The 23,058-nt window shown below is 44.0% G+C and overlaps 1 long non-coding RNA gene and 1 pseudogene across 1 annotated transcript in view; both read left to right on the top strand.

Moving 5' to 3' along the window:
- Window positions 1-23,058, top strand: part of LOC142432310 (uncharacterized) — a 62,762-nt gene that overhangs the window by 29,241 nt on the left and 10,463 nt on the right. The gene's annotated exons all lie outside the window — the stretch shown is intronic.
- Window positions 16,878-17,479, top strand: LOC142431537 (peptidyl-prolyl cis-trans isomerase A pseudogene; annotated as a pseudogene).

Here is a 23,058-nt window from a genome sequence, read left to right as displayed (position 1 = left end):
GTGTGGGAATTGTGCCTGATCTGATCTTGCCATACTGAGGCAAAGCACTAAGGGGTGCAACAGAACAGCAAGGGAATGGAGTGGTAAGGTCCCAAGAGAATGCTGAAGGTGGACTTTTTAAAAATTTTTATTATTTTTTATTTTAATAAATCATTTTATTGGGGGCTCGTATAACAATCCATACATCAGTTGTGTCAAGCACATTTGTACATATGTTGCCATCATCATTTCCAAAGCATTTTCTTTCTACTTGAGCCCGTGGTATCAGCTCCTCTTTTTCCCCTTCCCTTCTCCACCCTCCCACCCTTGTGAACCCTTGATAATTTATCAGTTATTTTTATTTTCATATTTTACACCATCGGCTTTCTCCCTTCACCCATGTTTCTGTTGTTTGTTGCCTGGTGGGGTGGGGGAGTTGTACCTTGATCATCGTGATTGGTTCCCCCTTTCTTTTTTTTTAAACAATTTATTGGGGCTCATACAATTCTTATCACAGTTCATACATATACATACATCAATTGTATAAAGCACATCTGTACAGTCTTTGCCCTAATCATTTTTTTCTCCTCTTTTCTTTTTTTACATTTTATTAGGGACTCATACAACTCTTATCACCATCCATACATATACATACATCAATTGTATAAAGCACATCCATACATTCCCTGCCCCAATCATTCTCAAGGCATTTGCTCTCCACTTAAGCCCCTTGCATCAGGTCCTCTTTTTTTTCCCCCCTCCCTCCCCTTCCCCCCCATGTGCCCTTGGTAATTTATACATCGTTATTTTGTCATATCTTGCCCTATCCGGAGTCTCCCTTCCCCCCTTCTCTGCTGTCCCTCTCCCAGGGAAGAGATCACATGTGGATCCTTGTAATCAGTTCCCCCTTTCCAACCCACTCACCCTCCACTCTCCCAGCATCGTCCCTCACACCCTTGGTCCTGAAGGTATCATCCACCCTGGATTCCCTGTACCTCCAACCCTCATATGTACCAGTGTACAGCCTCTGTCCTATCCAGCCCTGCAAGGTAGAATTCGGATCATGGTAGTTGGGGGGAGGAAGCATCCAGGATCTGGGGGAAAGCTGTGTTCTTCATCGATACTACCTCACACCCTAATTAACCCATCTCCTCTCCTAAACCCCTCTATGAGGGGCTCTCCATTGGCCGACACTTGGGCCTTGGGTCTCCACTCTGCACTTCCCCCTTCATTTAATATGATATATATATACACATACATACACACACTTATATCTTTTTTTTTTGCATGATGCCTTATACCTGGTCCCTTGGCACCTCGTGATCGCACTGGCTGGTGTGCTTCTTCCATGTGGGCTTTTTTGCTTCTGAGCTAGATGGCCGCTTGTTCACCTTCAAGCCTTTAAGACCCCAGACACTATCTCTTTTGATAGCCGGGCACCATCAGCTTTCTTCACCACATTTGCTTATGCACCCATTTGTCTTCAGCGATCCTATCATGGAGGTGTGCAGTCAATGATATGATTTTTTGTTCTTTGATGCCTGGTAACTGATCCCTTCAGAACCACGTGATCACACAGGCTGGTGTGTTCTTCCATGTGGACTTTGTTGCTTCTGAGCTAGATGGCTGCTTGTTTATCTTCAAGCCTTTAGGACCCCAGTCACTATCTCTTTTGATAGCCGGGCACCATCAGCTTTCTTCACCACATTTACTTGTTCACCCACTTTGGCTCCTGCCGTTGTGTTGGGAGAGTGAGCATCATAGAGTTCCAATTTAATAAAAGAAGGTATTCATGCATTGAGGAAGTGTTTGAGTAGAGGCCCAAGGTCCTTCCGCCACCTTAATACTTGACCTATAAATATAGACACATAGATCTATTTCCCCATCCTCCTATATATATTTGCATGTACATGTATTTATCTAGACCTCCAAGAATGTCCTTTGACTCCTAGCTCTTTCCTCCATCTCCCTTGACTTTCCTCCTGCCCTACTACCATGCTTCGTCGCCACCTGGGCTAGAGTATACCTCTTCTCTAAGCAACCTTACCCTTGATCGTTTCCCACCAGGCCTGCCACTCCCCCTTCTCTACCATTTGGGGTCCCATCTTTTTCCCTTGTCCCTGGGTTTGTTAACACCATTTCCTTACCCCCTTTACCCCCCCACCCCAATTCCCCCCGGAACTGTAGGTCCCGTTGTTTTTCCTCCGGATAGTTCATCCAGCCTGTCCTATTCAGACAGACCTGTGGAGACACTAAGATGCACGAAAACAAGACAGAGGAAAACAAAGCAACAGTATACAACCAGGCAACAAAACAACAAAAACAAACCACTGACAAAGAACAGAACAAAACAGTTCACAAGAGAAAAGCTTGTAGTTAGTTCAGGGATCGTTTGCTGGCCCTTAGGAGCGTTTTCCAGTCCAGTCTTTTGGGGCACCACGCCCTGGCCCCAAAGTCCACTTTAAGCATTCCCTGGGGACCTTGCCACTCCATTCCCTTGCTGTTCCGCTGCACTCCCCCAGTGATTTGCCTCGGTGTGGTGGGATCAGGTCATGCAATTCCCACACTGTGTCTCCGGTGCTGTCCCCTGTATCGCCCTTAGTCACTGAGGGGCATCATGTCTCATAGTGGGGCCAGCCATGTTGTTCTCTCTGTGGACTGGCTGCTCTACTCAGGAACATCATCATCACGGCCTGGTGGGCCAGGCTGTGCTCCACTCTCTCCTCTTGCCCCTTCATCTTCTCCCGTGTGCTCTGATCAGATATGTTCATCTCCCGGAGCTGCTAAGTCAATGTCGTCCTTTGGAACAAATTCTTTTCGGGGGAAGGGTAGGAATCCACTTAATTTATGGTGCTGGGGCCAGCCTCCCAGACCTCTCCACTGGTTCCCTACTCCACGCTGGGATATTGCATTCACACCTTGCAACACTGGGTTGAAGTCTGGTCCCACTTTCCCTGTGGAGATATAAACAATACCCTCCCCTTGGGTGGATTAATGCCCCATGACCCCACTACCCTTTTCTTCCTTGTATTCATCCTTTTGTTTTCCTTTCCCCACCTCCTCCACCGTTGTCTACCATGTACATCCCTGGTTTGGGTCTGGTCTCTTCCATACTACACAGTCTTCACCCCTAAAATGTTTGTATACAGTAGCTTTTTTCCCTATGCCACTTTTGCTTTTTAAAAAAATTTTTTTAATTCTTCCCTCAGCGGGCTCATGTTGTACTTGTCCTTTTGTGCCTGACTTACCTCGCTTAGCACGATTTCCTCCAGTTCTTCCCATGCCGCTATGTGCCTCATACGTTCATCACTGCTTTTTAGTGATGCGTAGTACTCCATTGTATGTATATACCACAGTTTTTTAATCCAATCGTCAGTTGATGGAAATTTGTGTTGCTTCCAACTCCTTGCAATTGTGAACTGTGCCGCAATGAACATTGGAGCACAGATGTCTGGTCTTGGTTTGTTTCTTGCCTCTTCTGGGTATATGCCAGATTGATTTCCATAGTGGCTGTACGTACTTACAGTCCCACCAGCAGTGGATGAGAGTTCCTGTCTCCCCACAGCCCCTCCAACACTTGTTGCTTTCTGATTTTTTGAATTGGGCTACCTTTGAGGGTGTCAGGTGGTACCTCATTGTTGTTTTAATTTGCATTTCTCTTATGGCTAAAGATCGGGAACATTTTCTCATATGTTTGTTGGCCATTCGGATTTCTGCGCCTGTGAAACTTCTGTTCAAGTCCTTTGCCCACCTTTCAAGTGGGCTATTGGTTTTTTTCTTTTTGGAAGCTAGCAGAGTATTGTAGATTTTAGTAATAAGGCCTTTGTCTGATGTGTCATTGCTAAAGATGTTTTCCCAGTCTGTGGACTCTCTTATTACTCTCTTGGTGAATTCTTTAGATGTACACAAGTGTTTTATCTTCAGTATATCCCATTTGTCAATTTGTGCCTCCTCTGTGTTTGTGTCCTTCCCTATTTCTGATAGCCTGTGTATTCCCTGAGCCAAAGTTCTCAAGTTGGTCCCAATTCCCTCATTGATGGCCCTAATAGTTTGGGGTTTAACTTCAAGGTCTGTGATCCACCTTGAGTTTATTCTTGTGCATGGAGTGAGATAAGGGTCTTGCTTAATTTTTCTGCATGTGGATATCCATTTTTTTCCAGCACCACTTGTTAAAGTGGGCATCTGCTTCCCATTTGATCTTTTTGGGGCCCTTGTCAAAGATCAGCTGTGTGTATGCTGATGCTTTTATTTCTGGGTTTTCAGTTCTTTTGAAGGTGGACTTTGGGGCCAGGGCATGGTGCCCCCAAAAGACTGGACTGGCAAACACTCCTAAAGGCCACCAAACAGTCCTTCAAATAACTACAAGCTTTTCTTTCTCGTGTTTTGTTTTGGTTTTTTTTGTCATTGTTTTATTGTTTTGTTGTATATTGTTGCTTGGTTGTGCTCTGTCTTATTTTTGTGCATGTTATTATCTCTACAGGCCTGTCTAAATAAGATAGGCTGGAGGAGAAATCTGGAGGAGAAAACAACGGGACTGACAGTTCTGGGGAGACATGAGAGAAGGGGAGGTGGGGGCAAAGGTAGTGATGTTAACAAACCTAGGAACAAGGGGAACAACAAGTGATCCAAATCGGAGGTAAGGAGGGTATAGAAGGCCTGGTAGGGAGGGATCAAGGGTAATGTCACCAAGAGGAAATACTTAAACCCAAATGAAGGCTGAGCATGCTAGTGGGACAAAAGGAAAGTCAAAGGAAATAGAGGAAAGAGCTAGGAGGCAAAGGGCATTTATAGAGGTCTAAATACCTGCATGTACATATGGAAATATATTTATATATGAGGATGGGGAAATAGATCTATGCATATATTTATAGGTTTAGTATTAAGGTAGTAGAAGGACATTGGGCCTCCACTCAAGTACTCCCTCAATGCAAGAATACGTTCTTCTATTAAACTGGCATTCTATGATGTTTACCTTCCCAACACAACCGCTGAAGACAAAGTGTCTGGGATCTTAAAGGCTTGGAAGTAAACAAGCGGCCATCTAGCTCAGAAGCAACAAAGCCCACATTGAAGAAGCACCACAGCCTGTGCGATCATGAGGCGTCGAAGGGATCAGGTATCAGGCATCATCAGAACAAAAAATCATCATAGTGAATGAGGGGGGAGTGCAGAGTGGAGACCCAAAGCCCTTTTATAGGCCACTGGGCATCCCCTTACAGAAGGGTATCAAGGAGGAGGGTGAGCCAGTCAGGTGCGATGTAGCAACGATGAAACATACATCTAGTTCCTAAATGCTTCCTCCTCTCACACTATCATTATCCCTATTCTACCTTACATATCTGGCTATACCAGAGGATGTACACTGGTATAGATAGGAATTGGAAACATAGGGAATCCAGGATGAGTGATCCCTTCAGGACCAGTGGTGTGAATGGCGATACTGGGAGGGTAGAGGGAGGGTGGGTTGGAAAGGGGGAACCGATTACAAGGATCTACATGTGACCTCCTCCCTGGGAGACAGACAACAGAAAAGTGGATGAAGGGAGACGTCGGACAGGGCAAGATATGACAAAATAATAATGTATACATTATCAAGGGTTCCTGAGGGAGAGGGGAGCGGGAAGGGAGGGGAAAAATGAGGAGCTGATGCCAGGCACTTAGGTGGAGAGCAAATGTTTTGAGAATGATCAGGGCAATGAATGTATGAATGTGCTTTACACAACTGATGTATGTATGGATTGTAATAAGAGTTGTATGAGCCCCTAATAAAACAATCTAAAAAAAAAACCCCTCAGGACCAATAATGACAATAGAGGTACCACAAGGGCAATGGGAAGGTGGGAGGAGAAAGGGGGAACCGATCACAATGATCAACATAGAAGTATCCTCCCCCACCCCCTGAGAGGGATGAACAACAGAAACATGGGTGAAAGGAGGCAGCAGATGGTGTAAGATATGAAAATAATAATTTATAATATGTCTAGTGTTCATAAGGGCAGAAAGGTGGGGGAGGGAGGGGAAAAAACCTGATACCAAGGGCTCACGTCAAAAGAAAATGTTTAGAAAATGATGACAACACATGTACAAATGTGCTTGATACAACTGATGTATAGATTGTTATAAGAGTTGTAAGAGCGCCAATAAAATGATTTATAAAACAATCAAATGAACAAAACAACCTGGTGTGATGGTGGTCACAGCTTACAGTGACAACACTGTGGGAAAAACTCAAGTGGGTTTCTCCTTTCTGCCTTTTTAAAAAGTTGTCTTTTAAATCAATTTATTTATTTATTATCATTTTATTGGGAGGTCCTACAACTCTTATCACAATCCATACATACATCAATTATGCAAAGCACATTTGTACATTCATTACCCTCATCGTTCTTAAAAAATTTGCTCTCCACTTAAGCCCCAGCCATCAGCTACTCATTTTTCCTCCTCCTTCCCCTCTCCCCTCCCTCATGAACCCTTATTTATTTATAAATTATTACTTTGTCATATCTTACAGTATCCGACGTCTCCCTTCACTCACTTTAATGTTGTCTGTCCCCCAGTGAGGAGGTTATATGTAGATCCCTGTAATCGGTTTCCCCATTTTAACCTACCCTCCCTCAACCTCCCAGTATCGCCACTCTCACCACTGGACCTGAAGGGATCACTCATCCTGGATTCCCTATGTTTCCAATTCCTATCTATACCAGTGTACATCCTCTGGTATACCCATATTTGTAAGGTAGAATTGGGATTATGATAGTGGAGTGGGGCTCGGGGGTCGGGGGAGGAAGCATTTAGGAACTAGAGGAAAGTTGTATGTTTCATCGTTGCTACATTGCACTCTGACTGGCTCGTCTCCTCCTTGGGACCCTTCTGTAAGGGGATGTTCAGTTGCCTACAGATGGGCTTTGGGTCCCCACTCTGCACTCCCCTCATTCACAATGATAATGATTTTTTGTTCTGATGATGCCTGATACCCGATCCCTTCTGCACCTAATGATCACATAGGCTGGTGTGCTTCTTCCATGTGGACTTTGTTGCTTCTGAGCTAGATGGCCGCTTGTTCACTTTCAAGCCTTTAAGACCCCAGATGCTATACCTTTTCATAACCGGGCTCCATCAGCTTTCTTCACCACATTTGCTCTGCACCTGCTTTGTCTCCAGCGATCGTGTTGGGAAGGTGAGCATCATGGGATGCCAGTTTAATAGAAGAAAGTATTCTTGCCTCGAGGGAGTACTTGTGCGGAGGCCCAATGTCCATCTGCTACCTTAATTCTAAACCTATAAATATATGCACATAGATCTATTTCCCCATCCTCATATATAAATATATTTCCATATGTACATGCCGGTATTTAGACCTCTATAAATGCCCTTTGCCTCCTAGCTCTTTCCTCTAATTCCTTAGACTTTCCTTTTATCCCACTATCATGCTCAGTCTTCATTTGGGTTTAAGTATTTCCTTTTGGTGACATTACCCTTGATCACTCCCTACCAGGCCTCCTATACCCTCCCCCCCACCAATTTGGATCACTTGTTTCCTTGTCCTTTGTTAACACCACTTTATTTCCCCCCATCGCCCATGCCCCCCAGGAAGTGTTGGTCCCGTTGTTTTCTCCTCCAGATTGTTTATCAAGCCTATCTTATTTCGACAGACCTTTGGAGATAATGACATGCACAAAAACAAAACAGCAAAACTAACAAAGAAACAAAACAACAGCAACAAAAACCAATGACAAAACAACCCCCCCCAAAAAAAACATATCACAACAACAACAGCTCTTTGTCTTCATCATTTATTCCATTTGCCTCATCTAATCTATGATTAATAGCTATTTCAGAGTCTTTTCTGACATCCACTTTGAACTTTTCTTCCTTTCTTGTCTTTTTAATGACTTTTTGCTTTCATTAATGATGATGTTCTTTTTTAAATAATATTTTAATGACATATCTTACTCATTCCAATATATCCCTTCCTATCCCATTCAGTTCTGTTGTTAGTCCCATTGGATGGGGTTATACAATCATCAGTGCTATACACTCACCACCCCACTTCCCGTACCCTCAGAGAACTCTTACCACTTTCAGTGTCTCTGAGGGCTCATCTGTCTTGACCACTATGTCCTGAGCGGACAAGTACAAATGAACAAACGCAAGTGTAACATGACCAATGAGGCATATCCCATACCGACCTTAATAGTAAGGAGGGGAATCTTAAAGAACGAGAGGGTAGTTATGTGGTTCATCAGTGCCAACCCCCAGGAGTCTTTATGCTTTTTTAAAACCCTGTATTTACCCTCTATTCTATGAGACCCTTCTAAGAGGGCATGTCCAGTTGTCTTGCAGGTAGACTTTGGGCCTCCATTATATCCAGCCCCCTTCATATCAATTTGGATGCTTTTTAAAAATGGACATTTCTGAAACCTCTTCCTATCTAATGATGTTCTTTTTGTTTGTTTGATAATATAATATCTATTAAACACTTAGAAAATCATGGAAGTAGAAAACAAATGTTTTGAGAATGATGAGGGAAACAAATGCACAAAAGTGCTTGACACAATCTATGGATGTATGGATTGTGATAAGAGTTGTATGAGCCCCCAATAAAATTATTTTTAAAAGGAAAAAGAAAAATTCAATAGCACATGCATATTATGATTACACCCATGTGTAAACTGTCATTAAAATATATTAGCATTTTTCCAAGAAAAATTAAAAAATCATTGATAAAGCATCAAATTTACTATACATTGATGAAGTAGTAAAATAATATTTCTACATAAATAAAAAGAAAACAATTTATAAAATGTATGTTGTGTATATAGCTGACATTATTTCAGAAGTCAAGTGGAAATTAAAGAACGTAGCACACTACTAAACGGTTGCTGTGTTGGACAGGGTTCTCTAGAGAGACAAACCAGATTGCTAGTAATTATATATAAATATATTTATAAAGATAGATATATAATATAAGAAATTAACCGTTAAATTATATACAGATAGATAATACAAGAAATTAACAGTTAAATTATAAAGCAGTGAGACACTAGCAGTCCTTTAAGGCTTGAGAGCCGCCAGTTGCCAGTCCCCTTCTGTAGGGAGAGCTGGGCTATATATATCCAGGCAGCAAACAGCAAGGCAGGTCCCCAAATGTCATCAACTGTTGGTCCCCAGCTCCAGAGACAAACATTCCAATCGTGTGGGCTTAAAGGGACCTCAACTTACAGCAACACAGTCCACAGGCTAGGCATCCCACAGGTAGTGTACCCCTTTAAACTGAGACACAGAACAAGCAAGGCGAGGCTCACTGAGCCATTTATCCCTCTGCCCTTCAGTTAATCCTACTTGTGTTTATCGGCCAGGCTGGCACAATAAACTATCGCAGTTGCATAGCACAGTGAAGTTTGAAAAGTTACTAAACCTGTCACCCAGTTTCTTTCTTGCATTCATAAATCTTCCCTCCACAATGAGTTCTTATGTGTTTACTGAGGTGTGAGGAATGACTAAATTAATTCATACATTCCTTGTGTACATAAATCCTCTCTCCACTGTGAATTCTCATATATTGATTGAGGTGTGGGGCGTGATTAAAAGCTCTTCCATATTCCTTACATTACATAAGGCCTCTCTCCACTGTGAATTCTCGTCACTTTAGGAGTGAAAGTTCTCTCACATTCCCTACATTCATAAGGTCTCTCTCCCCTGTGACTTCTCATATGATCCGTGAGGTGTGAGGGATGAGTAAATGCTTTCCACATTCATAGAGTTTCTCTGCATTGTGAATTCTTATATGTTGATTGAGATGTGAGGATTTAGTAATCATACTGTCATATTCCTTACATTCATAAGACCTTACTCCACTGTGGATTCTCATATGATCCGTGAGGTGTGAGGGACGAGTAGGGACTTTTCCACGTTCCTCACATTCATAATGTCTCTCTTCACTGTGAATTCTCATATGTTGGTTGAGGTGTGAGAATTGAGTAAATGTTCTCTCACATTCATTACATCCAGAAGGCCTCTTTCTCTTGTGAGTTCTCATGTGTATAGTGAGATGTGAGGATCTGATCAAAGTTTTGCCACATTCCATAGAGTCATAATGCTTACATTCTTAAGACTTCGTTCCATTGGAGATTCCCATATCATCTGCCAGTGTTGAAGGATCTCTAAAGATTTTACCACAGTCTGTATTCATAGCATTTGTTTCCTGTTAGAAATTCCACGGAAGTGTACATATTGGTGTTTTTTTTTTCACATTTCCCAAGTTGTTCAGCATTTCATTGAGCATGAAATCCTTTGTTATGTTTTAGTGAAGGAAGACCCTTTAATGATTTTCCATACATTCCATAGGATATAAGTATCCTAGTCTTTTTAATGGAGGTAGAATTGAAATTTGACTGGAGATTTTCTTCAATAGTATTGTCCTCATATCATCCCCAGGATGTTACCTGAAAATATTTTCTGAAAAGTGGGTTCTGATTGTTATACTGCTTTATATGGCCATGAAACTGCAATTTTTTGTTTGTTTTTGTAATATGAAGGCACGTGGAACATTTTCCAAATATCTTACCATTACATTTTCATTGGGTAGATTTTCTTAATCATTATCATTGGAGAAGAAAAACTACTTCTAGTAAAGGTAGGTTTGTGAAGGTCTCCACCATCACATCTCTGTAGAGTTGCTTCAGAGAAACATCCAACAATGAGCCAATTCCTCTGCTGTAAAATCCACAGTCATGTCCTCAACCATCAGTGAGTCCATTTTGTACATCAAGGTTCTTGAAGTCTAATCAATGCCCTTTCTAATACAAGAAGCAGGGCCACTAGGAAGTTTGGAGTCAGGTGAATTAATTTGGTTCACACATCAATCAGAAGTTGAACTCCTTCCTTGTGATGTATAAATGCGCAAGGCAGTAGTCCTGGGTTTCTAACTCCCTAGACTGGACTGGACTTATGTGTGACAAATCCGTAGCCTGAGAAGTGTTCACTTTCTGTAACTTTTGGAAATTTTCAGGGAAGATTCAGTCAGCTGTGAGTGTGAGCAGCACTGTTTTTTTTTTCAGTGTGTGCTGCCACTGACTTTGAGAGTTGGTAACATCTCACCACGTTCTCAGAACAATGCTATGAGGCTCCATAGCCATGGGTTTCTTCCTTTTAAAGCTGCAAGGTGTGGAAGCACGTGGCCCCTCATTCACGCCCACATTGCACCTTCCCGTCTAATGATGTTCTTGATGTCCTCCTATGTCTCATCAGATCTTATGTCATTAGTGTTGAGGGCAGCAAATCTGTTCTTGAGATGTTCTTCAAATTCAGGCTCAAGGCCATCTATTTGATATAGACAATCAGCCGAAACACAGGTATAAGTAACAGGCTTTATTATGAATTGAAGACTACTGGGTTACTCCACAATGGCTAGTAGCACCGACACAACGGAGGTGTGGACTGGTACACTCTTGGGGGTGGAGACTGGTGGTAAAGTGTGGGAGACAACTGTGTAGCCTCCTGATTGGCAAGTTTGGATGACACTGGGGTGACTTGGCTTTTGGTGGGCATGGGATGGTGTGGGGGTGGAGAGGGTCTAAGGCATGAGCAGGAAGCGTGGGCATGAGCTGCTTGAATTGGCCAGCCACCATCTTACATTCAGCAAGACCTATTATTCCTGCTTTTTGGTCATCGGAATAGGGCTGAAGTTCTCATCTGCTGCTGCTTCCTGCTGGACAGGGGTGGCAAAAGACTTGTAGTTGTTCTTTCTCGGCAGGATCAGGTGAGTGCTTTAGGGGTTGATGGAACACAGCCATGTACAGTTCTGTGTAGGTTTGATTGGTGAAGGTATGATACATGTGTTCCTGTAAAAAAAAAAAAGAAAACAGCAGAATAGACAAAGCTTGAGCATAGAGTTATACATGTTAAACTGAGAGGTCCCAGGAGTGGCAGGAGCGATGACCCAAGATTTTCAAGAGCCAAAGATGTTTTCCCATGTGGGTCCTATGTCCCTTTAGTTGGTGTTGAATTAGTTCTTTTACTTTTTGTGTAACTATGCCTGATTGTTTAACAAAGTAAGAACATTCCTCTCCTGGAAAATGAGTTTCCCCTTTTGCATAGTGAGCAAATCCAGGGATCACCTATTTTTTTTTTTTTGAGTTGCACTACTCACTGAAGTGCAGTTTTTTAAAAAAAATCATTTTATTAGGGGCTCATACAACTCTTATCACAATCTGTACACACATCATTTGTGTAAAGCATATTTGTACATTCATTGCCATCATCATTCTCAAAACATTTGCTCTCCACTTAAGCCCCTGGCTCAGCTCCTCATTTCCCCCATCCTTTCTTGCTTCCCCTCCCTCTTGAACCCTTGATAATTTATAAATTATTATTTTGTCATATCTTACCCTGTCCAACGTCTCCCTTCACCCACTTTTCTATTGTTCAGCCTCCAGGGAGGAGGTTATATGTAGATCCTTGTGATTGGTTGCCCCTTTCCACCCCCCCCTCTTCTTTCTACCCTCCCAGTATTGCCACTCACACCACCAGTCCTGAAGGGATCATCCGTCCTGGTTTCCCTGTGTTTCCAGTTCCTATCTGTACCAGTGTACATCCTCTGGTCTAGCCAGATTTGTAAGGTAGAATTGGGATCGTGATAGTGGGGTGGGGGGAGCATTTAGGAACTAGAGGAAAGTTCTATGTTTCATTGTTGCTACACTGCACCCTGACTTGCTCGTCTCTTTCCTATGAACCTTCCATAAGGGATGTCTAGTTGCCTACAGATGGGTTTTGGGTCTCCACACTCCCCCTCATTCACAATGATATGAGTTTTTTGTTGTTGTTCTGATGACGCCTGATATCTGATTCCTTCAACACCTTGTGATCAGACAGGCTGGTGTGATTGTATCGGGGAGGTGAGCACATAATGATATGCATCTTTGATGCCTGATAACTGATCCCTTTGGCAGTTCGTGATCATGCAGGCTGGTGTGCTTCTTCCATGTGGTTTTTGTTGCTTCTGAGCTAGATGGGCTCTTTTTTACCTTTAAGCCTTTAAGACCCCAGATGCTATCTCTTTTGATAGCTGGGCACCATCAGCTTTCTTCACCACATTTGCTTATGCACCTGCTCTGTCTTCAGTGATTGTGTCGGGAAGGAGCCCATCTATTGTGTAGTGTAACACTTTCTAGGGAATTAATTTGTGTTTGTAGTATTAAAGGAGTGTCTCCTATTTTTTCCATATCAACGCTAAAGTCTCTTGATAGTTTGTAGTGAAAATGAGTAGCAAGTCCAATGGCTCCAACTCCAGTTCCCAGAGCTGACCTTATGCTAGTTCTAATAAGGATAGACGCTACCACTGCTATTTTGCATCTCTAGGAATTTTGGGGAGGAGATTCAGATTTGTATTTTTGTATGGTGTTTTCCATGTCTTATTCATTTAAGAAAGTTATGTCTAGAGCAGCGGTTCTCAACCTGTGGACTGTGACCTCTTTGGGGGTCAAATGATCCTTTCATAGGGGTTACGTGATACATAATAGTAGCAAAATTACCGTTATGAAGTAGCAACGAAAATAATTTTATGGTTGGGGAGTCACCACAACATGAGGGTCGCGGCATTAGATAGGTTGAGAATGACTGGTCTAGCGTAGGAAAGATTTGGATGCATAGTGCTGTCCAGTTAGCCCATAGACATGTGTGGAAAAATGTGTCACATAGGAAAAATATTCCAGGTGAGGAGCATTGAGCCTCAGTATTTGGCCAAAGAATGGGCTGACTACAAGACATGGTAGAGACATTTCCTATAGGTTGCAATCCTTTAGGGGCCAGGAGGCAGACAGTGTCTTGATTGGAAAAGAGAAGTACTTTGATGGCTATTGGTCTGATGGTAGAGGGTGTTTTGATTGTCTTGGTTCCATTAAAAATGGAATTGGACATGTTGGAGGGAGAGGTATAAGCAACAATGTGGTGAACATGATTTTGTTTAAGAAGTTGGTGGGTGGTGTTAAGAAGAGATGAAATCAATGTCTGAAAGCTTGTTGTGCTATTTGTCTGAGTATGACTAAATTTATTGGTTTGTAGGGAGCTGGGGTTTTGGCTGGCTCAAGTCTTTTGATGCCAGTTTGTGCTATTTGTTTAATGGTTTGGTTCTGTGTTAGGCCTTCCCCTAAGCTCTTTTGGTTCCATATTTGCCATACCGACATCTTGTTCCATACTGATTGTTCATAGAACCAAAAAATATGATGGCCAAGAATTGTAGGACACCTGATTGGTTTGTTCCTACTGAAAATTTTATTCTTCTGCCCATCCAAAACTCACTACTGCCTCCCCAGCACTTATGGAAATGCAAGGGTTTTACATAGTTACCAGGAAAGACTCCATGATATTTAAAATATGATGTTGTGCCAGACATCCAGGAGTGCGGGAGGCCCATGACAGTCACGGGGGCAGAGGGGTGTCTGTTGTCCGCCTACTAATGTAAGCACAAGAGACCATAGTCAAATAGTAAAATAGTAGTCTAATTTACAATTATAAGTAGATATTTTTGGCTTCAGGGGAGATGGAGGCAAGGAGAGTGTTTGGTGCGGCTTGTAAGAGAAGTAACAAGTTTGGAGCTTGAGAGGCACCAATAAATAAAAAGTTACCATATATACTTGAGTATAAACCACACGAATATCAGCTGAGGCACCTAATTTTGCCACAAAAACTGCATTAAAAATGTGCTGAAAAACTTGGCTTATACACGAGTATATATGGTACTACTGTTTTGAATTTAGTAAGAATATCTCTGCCTGAGGTTGTACACTGGTGCATATGGGAGCTGGAGGCACAGGAAATCCAGGGTGGATGATACCTTCAGGACCAGGGATGTGAGGGGCGATACTGGGAGAGTAGAGGGTGAGTGGGTTAGAAAGGGGGAACTGATTACAAGGATCCACATGTGACCTCCTCCCTGGGAGATGGACGGCAGAGAAGGGAGGGAAGGGAGACTCTGGATAGGGCAAGATATGACAAAATAACAATCTATAAATTATCACGGGCTCATGAGGGAGGGGGGAGTTGGGAGGGAGGGGAAAAAAAAGAGGACCTGATGCAAAGGGCTTGGGTGGAGAGCAAATGCATTGAAAATGATTAGGGCAAAGAATGTACAGATGTGCTTTATACAGTTGATGTATGTATATGTATGGATTGTGATAAGAGTTGTATGACCCCCTAATAAAATGTTAAAAAAAATGCAGTGCTCATATGTACAAATGTGCTTGACACAATGGATGTTTGTATGGATTGTGATGAGAGCTGTAAGAACCCCAAATAAAATGATTAAAACAAAGCAAACAAACAAAAAAAGAATATCGCTGCCCAGTAAGGGGACAGGGCATTGTGGAATGACTAGAAACTGGTGTCAGAATTGTACATTATAAAGACTACATAAGAGTGGCCAGGTAATGAGGGTTTGTGAGACTATACCTGAGACTCCTACAATAGTGGTGGGGCTAGGGAAGTCTGTCCTGAATATTCAGGTAGTGTTGGATAAGTGGCCTCCAAGTCCAAAATGAAAACAAATAGGCTTACCTGAGATCATTGCCCTGGGCTCGTGATGGGGTGCTCTCCATGGGGGCCGTCAATCCTCTATGGCCAAACCTAGAAGCCCTGACAAGGAGGCATCTTGATCTGGTTGCTCCGGTGGTGTTTTGGAAGAGAGTATCCTTCCCACCCTCTGGCACAAAGGTCAGTCAATACCCCAGTGTCCTCCTTGTTTGAAGTGTGGGCATAGCTTTTGCAGGGGATGAGGATTAGGGCATTCATATGGCCAATGTCCCATCTGGGAACATTTGAATTAGAGTCCGGGTGGCTTACCCATATGTGGGCCATTGTTTATTGGTTTGGATTTACTCATTTCATCCTGAATGACATCAGCTAGCATCTGTTATTTAGTTTTGTCTCTTTCTCATTTGTCTAATTTTTCTTGTTCCTCCATATTATTGAAAACTTCAAAGGCTGCACTTAGAAGGTCTTATTGTGGAATTTGAGGACCTTCTTAGTTTTTTAAGCTTTTTCTTAATGTCAGGAGCTGATTGGGAGATAAAATGTGAGTGAAGTAAAGTGGTGCCAGCAGGTGTTGAGGGGTCAACCCTGGTGAACTTATGGAAAACCTTCAAGAGGCAGGATAAAAATTGGGCAGGATTTTCTTTGGGGGCTTGAAGGATTTCTCTAATTTTGTTATAATTGACTGCTTTATTTGCCATCTTTTGGACATATAACCAAGCCATCTAGGAGAGTGTGGTTCCCATGACCAGGTTGATCATTCCAGTTAGGGTCTCAGGGAACTGTATCGGTGCCTACTGGTTTATTCTGGTTCTGGGCATGAATGTCATTGCCTCTCTACTGGGCCATTGCCCCAACCCTCTCCCTGTCTTCAGGGGATGGAGTAGTTGTAAGAATAATATAAATTTCCTCCTAGGTAAGATCATAAGACTGAGTGAGATATCTGAACTCTTTAACATAAGTGTATGAGTCAGACATTTTTTGAGAACCAGAAGGTCAGAAAGAAAAAAAGGGGTATGTACTCTAATGAGTCCCTCAGCTCCTGGCCCTCATGGAGAAGGAGAAGTGGGCAGGGTCTGAAGGTGGAAATTTCAGATATATGGAAGAGGCTTTTGAGCAGGGAAAGGATGAGCATGAATGCGTGAGTGATCGAGAAGATGGCGGCAGAGGGGAGAAGGGAAATAGCGTAGAAGATGGTGGCAACAGGAAGGAAGCTGGCAAAGAAGAAGAATGGAGGAGAAGATGGCGGATCAGAAAATAATGGGTCGAAAAATGGTGGGTTGGAGGAGGCGGTAAGAGTCGAGGGGCCAGGGACAAGACTGGAGGAGGACTATAAGAAGTGAGATGAGGGCTTTGCAGATGCCGCCGCCTGAACCTGTAGTCTTGTCTGGTCCTGCTGTGCCCAGCCATGCTTAACCCTACTGTGTTTTTCGACATAGCCGCCGACGGCGAGCCCCTCGGCCGCGTTTCTTTCGAGCTGTTTGCAGACAAAGTTCCAAAGACAGCAGAAAACTTCTGTGCTCTGAGCACTGGGGAGAAAGGTTTTGGTTACAAAGTTTCCTGCTTCCACAGAATCATTCCAGGGTTTATGTGCCAGGGTGGTGACTTCACACGCCATAATGGCACTGGTGGCAAGTCCATCTATGGAGAGAAATTTGAAGATGAAAACTTCATCCTGAAGCACATAGGTCCTGGCATCCTGTCTATGGCAAATGCTGGACCCAATACGAACGGTTCCCAGTTTTTTATCTGCACCGCTAAGACTGAATGGTTGGATGGCAAGCACGTGGTCTTCGGTCAGGTGAAAGAAGGCATGAACATTGTGGAAGCCATGGAGCGTTGTGGTTCCAAGAATGGCAAGACCAGCAAGAAGATCACCATTGCTGACTGTGGACAACTCTTATTAAATGTGATCAGAATTTTCTGTTTCATCTTAAGCACCAGACCATTCCTTGTGTAGCTTGGGAAATCACCCTTCTATTCCCAGTGTGCTTGCAGTATCGTTTACACTTGATCTTAGCCAAAAGGCCGAGAAGCGATTGCAGTATCGGTTAATCTTGTGCTCTCACTCCAGTTCTTCGAGTGTCCTACTTTCCTTAATCTCCCTGAGTCCAGCTGGAAAGCAGAGTTAAGTTTATGATTATGAAATAAAAGATAAACAATTAAAAAAAAAGAAGTGAGATGAGAACTGGAGCAGATGGAGGAGGAAGAGAAGGAGCAGGCATGGTGTGGCGGAGGGGCATGATCGAACAGATTGAAGGTAGATTCATTGTCTGGGAAAGGGGGCATCTCCTGAGCCAGCAGGAATTGGGAAGTAGGGCAGGTTTGCCACAGAGAGGGATGAGAGCAGAGGTGGAAAAAAGCCTGAACATAGGGAACTTCTAAGTACTTGCTGTTATGTTTACAACAATTATCAAGGTCCTAGACGATGTTAAAATAAAGCAGTTTTCTGGACATTTTGAGTCATTGTCTAATTTGTATTGAGACCAAATCTGATTGGACACAAAAAAGGATAAGGCATTGAGGTGTAATCTCTGGCTATGGACCAGAGGTTTAAAATTCACCTAGAGGCGAAGTTCAGGGTGGCCTGGGTTGAGTGCTTTTCATGGTGGGAGGGTAAATGAAATTTGAGCTCCCAAGAGGAAAGATGGCCCAAGGAGCATCCTTGTTGAGTCTGTCAGACTCCAGATCCTGAGAAAGGAGTAGAGAGTGGGAAGCAGGTCAGGAGGGTGTCCCCACCCTGAGTGTGGCCCAAGCTCAAAGGGTGGAGAGTCCACCGACCTGGTACCAGGATTTCAGAATGGGGACCTTTCTGAAAGACTGTAGAGAGATGGCAGTGGACTTGAGGAAGGGAACCAAATAGACACTCATCCAGAATCAGCCAGTGTGTGGATGCAGAGTCTGAATTGGCAAGCAGAGAGGGTCCCTGGAAGATACTCGCTTTGGCTGGTCCAGGAAAGGAGGCCAAGAGGTCAATTGACCCAAGAGAGGGTTGTCACAGTTCTGGCACTGCGCCCTCCTGGGTTTACACACTAAATGATGCACAAATGGGCTGAAACACAGGCATCAAGTAACAGGCTTTATTGGGACGTGAAGTCTGCCGGGCTATTCCACAATTGGTGTATCACCAACCCAAAGGAGGAGGGGACAAATATGCTCTTCGGGGTGGAGACTGGTGTCTAGGGGTGAGAGAACACCATATAGTCTTCTGATTGGTACATTTGGATGAGGCAGGGGTGACTTTTGGCACATGTGAGAAGGTGTGGGGGTGGAGAGAGTCTAGGGTGTGATCAGGAAGTATGAGAGTGAGCTTCTTGACTTGGCCAGGCTCCCTCTTACATTCAGCCAGACCTATTAATATGGACTCTCGTGGATGTGTTTTAATACAACTATCACCATATTAAATTCTAGAACATTTTTTCTTCCTTGTATTCATTCTTACTCATGTAATTATTTTTCTTTCTAATTGTGCCAAAAATATACACAACAAAATATTCTCGAATTCCACAACTTCTTCATGTTCATGTTCACAACTTCTTCAGTGCCATTGATTGTACGCTTCATGTTGTACAGTCATTATTGATATCCCCTTTCAAATTATTCTACCACAATTAACATAAACTCAATGCCCCTTTAGTAGCAATTCTTTCCCCTTCATTCATGGTACCCATTGATCAAGTTGCTTTCTTCATATGCTATTCACATATCATACACTTCCATGGTTAAGTCACTTTTATAAAAGAGTTGTATATACGTCATCACAATAAGCTCTTCAATTCGACTTCTCTATATTCCATCTGAAGAAGTCCTTGTATACAGTCATTAGATTATTGAATAAAGGTATTTGCTATGAGCAAGTCATTGGTGCCATGAGATTCTATCATGCAGCTTAGTTTCTATCACCAAGAAAGACCATATTTTCCAACTACTGTACCTTCTTCTTTGTTTCCAACTTCTGCATTCCAATCACCAATAATTAGCAGTGCATCTTGATTGCAGGTTTGATCAATTTCAGCTGAAGACATTGGTAGTATTCTTCAATTTCTTCATCACTTAATTTTGTGGTTGGTACATGAATTTGAATAATAGTTACATATATTGATTGGATTTTCTTGAGGGTAGATAGATATAATGCTGTCATAGACTCTACTGTACTTCAAAAATAGATCTTGAAATGTCCTTTTTGACTATGGATGCAACCCCGTTCCTCTTGATTGTAATATTCCCAGCATAGCAAACTATATGATTTTCTGCTTCAAAATGGCCAGTACCAGTCCATTTCACCTTACTAATGTCTGGGATATCAATCTTTCTGCATTCTATTTCATTTTTGATGATTTCCAATTTTCCTAAATTCATATTTTATACATTCCAACTTCTGAGTATAAGATTTTTTACAGCTGTTTCGTCTTACCTTGAGTTTTGCCCCATCAGCAAATGATGGTCCCGAAGGCTCCACTCACTACCCCGTTCACATCACCATGGTTGGCTCCTTTGTGAAAACACTCCTCTTCAGTCACATTTTGAGTGCCTTCTGACATGACAGGCCTATACTCAGGTACTGTTTACAGCAATGTTCTGGAAATTCATTAGAACTTCATCATCTGACAGTGTTTCAAAGCTTTGCATAAGGCTTTCAGTGGCCACCCGAGCCCTTCTTTGTTGTCTGTTTTTAGATCAGAAGCTCCACTGAAACCTGTTCCCTATGAGTGGCTCTGCTGGCATTTGAAATACCTGTGACACACCTTCCAGCATCACAGCAACACACAAGCCAACAAAGTACGACAAACGGATAAGCAAAGGATGCATAATTAGCTAGTTCTCACCTATCTTGATCAGGTCAAGAGAAAACAGGAAAACAGTAAGGTCCCTGGATAACTGAACCTGACCAGTTGCCTACTGTATATATTTTCTTTTCCAACTTTCATTATTTTTAGAATGTCAATTTCTGTCCCTAGTAGGAATAGGTAAATTGGCCATTGGATAGATACCACTTTTGCCTTGGGCTTTCCTGTCTCCAGTTTTTTGCCCATAAATAGGCTGGTAGTGAGATCGAGGTTCACATCCTCCACATTTAGCAAGTGTTTCAAGGGAAGAGAGAGACTTATGACCAATAATTTCAGCAAGTCTCAGGATTGAGTGTTACTGGCCCATGTTGAGTCATGTATGTGCCCAGTCCTGAGCCAGTCACTGAAGCCAAGGAGATTCAGGGCTCCAACTGATCGCATCATCGCCCCTATATTTAGAAATGGCATGAGCTCCATGGTGTTGAGCGAAAAAACCCCTGGGAGAGAGAGAAAAGGGACTCCCGGTAGGAGAAGAATGCAGGGCAGGAGACAGGATGCTGATGGGATACAAGCAGCAGATACCTACAGCAGTTATGTCTTTCTCACCGTTGGCCACTGGGCTAAGTAGATATTGTCCCCATTTCATTCTCATAACAGCCCTGTGACATCAGTGTTGGCAGAGTGAAGAAACCAAGGTTCCGAAAGATTAAGTACCTCAGCACCAGGCTGGGGTGGCCCTGGGCTTGAACTTCTGCCTGGTGAGGGCAGGATGTGGGGCCACAAGGTCACCCTCAGTGCCTCAGCCCTGTCCCCCTTCCCTTCTGCTCTGCAGTCCTGCACGGAGGGGACTATTCTCGTCTCAGACAAGAGAGTAGAAATTGGCAGTAGCCATAAATTGAGATGACTTGATAAAATATTTCTTGTTTTCTCAAGTTTACATAGACCAACTTTCCACTGTTGCTATGGGGTGGGTTGGCTGAGAGATGAAAATAAATCTGTGTAATTTATTTTCTGTGCATGAAATATATTTCCGCTTGCTTCACACACACACACACACACACACACACGCACACACACACACGCAAACCCGCACAACTAGGCTTTAATAAAATACTTAAACCTCTTTAATGCTCTCTGTGGAAGAAATAAATATGCGCTGTACTTTCAACTTCTGCTCTTTGAAATACCATATGGTCTGCACTGTGAGCTTAAAATACTCCGGGAGCGGGTGCTTTCATGCAGTAGATAGCCAGGTGGAGTTTTCCCTGCCAATCTCACAAGGTTAATTAATCCTTTAAAATACAGCGTGGAGGGGTCTCTGCGTCAGGAGCCGGCGCCGGCAGAGGGAGGAGGGCGGTCCAGCCGCCTGCACCGGGGCTCAGCCGGAGTACAAAGGCGCGGGCGTGGTGGGCCCGGCGGGCCGGGCGGTACCAGGCTCCGCTCGCTGCCCGATGGCGCCTTTGATGAGCGTGCGCGGCCACTCAGATACGCAGTGTGCGACCTGCATAATCAGGGAGAGCAGACTGATGGCTTGCATGAATAACTAAGCTTGTCATTGTGGTTAATTTTACCTCAAAAAGAGGCCCCCCATCTCTCCTGCCTGATGCATATTTATAAAGGGCAGGGAAGTAAGGTGGGGGGCGGGGCGAGTTGGAAGTTGGGCACTCCAGGGAGGTGGCCAGGGGTGACAAGACCCCTAGGAGGCTGGTTATGCTAGGCTGGACAGCTGGGAGGAGGGCAGAGAGCTTTGGGCAGCCACAGGGGAAGGGACCAGGGGAGACAGCAGGCTGACAGGAGCAAGGGGCTTCCCTGATCTGGGCCTCAGTTTCCCCACCCAAGCAAGGAGCCTGTGATCCCTTGACACACGCCTCCTGGCCCCAGAGGACCCACAGGCAGGGGTCTGCGGCAAGGGAGGTTTCACCCAGTCGGAAGGGACGGGGAGAGGCTGCCGCCCGCGTCCTCCGGGCTGCACCAGCTGGACTGCAGTTGCCTCGTGACAAGGCTAATTTTATCCCATTGGAGATGCCTGGGTGTTTAAAGCCTAACGTCGTTCATCGTAATCTTTTGAAATAGACTCAGCTTCCATAACTTAAGGAGCTCTGGTGGCGCTGTGGGATAAGCTGGGCGGTTCAACCTACCAGTGGCTCCCACGGCGAGACATGAGACTGTCTCTCTCCGCAGAGATGTACAGTCTCCAGAACCCGCGGAGAAGTGCGGCTCTGCCCTGAGGTCCTCCAGAGAAGGACTGGAGTGACTGTCTCCAGGGACCCCTTCCGTCTGTGTGAGCCTCAGGAAAAGGGAGGGGAGGGCGGGGAGGTCACCCTAAACCACGCTGGATCATTTGGAGGGCGCATTCTCCAATCCGTGCAGCAGGCTCCATATAAGGCCGGCAGGGACCCCCCCACCCACCCCATCCTGGGGGAAGAGAGCAGGTCCAGGAGAAGGGAAAAGATCCAAACTAAGGCAGCAGCCTCTGATGGCCGCCGAGTCTGGGGCCTTGGGTTGCATTGGGGCAGAAGAGGTTGGGGTGGGTTTTGCCAATCAGGAAAATGGGTTCTTGCCTATTCCAACTCCCTGAAAGCTGATCCCACAGGAGAGGTCCCTGCCTGAATGATTCAGGGCGTTCCAAACAGCAGAGCCCAGGGCAGTAATAAATGACGTCCTCCATGTGCCTGCTGGGGGCTGCTTTTGGTAGGGAGGGCGGGTTGGTGGGCATGGCTAAATGACTGTTGAGATATATTGTCCACTAGGGCACATTGCTGATGTC

The sequence above is a fragment of the Tenrec ecaudatus genome, chromosome 18 (assembly GCF_050624435.1).
Source record: "Tenrec ecaudatus isolate mTenEca1 chromosome 18, mTenEca1.hap1, whole genome shotgun sequence".
Classification (NCBI taxonomy): domain Eukaryota; kingdom Metazoa; phylum Chordata; class Mammalia; order Afrosoricida; family Tenrecidae; genus Tenrec; species Tenrec ecaudatus.
Note: the sequence above shows the minus strand (reverse complement) of the source record. Positions and strands in the feature narration are given on the sequence as shown.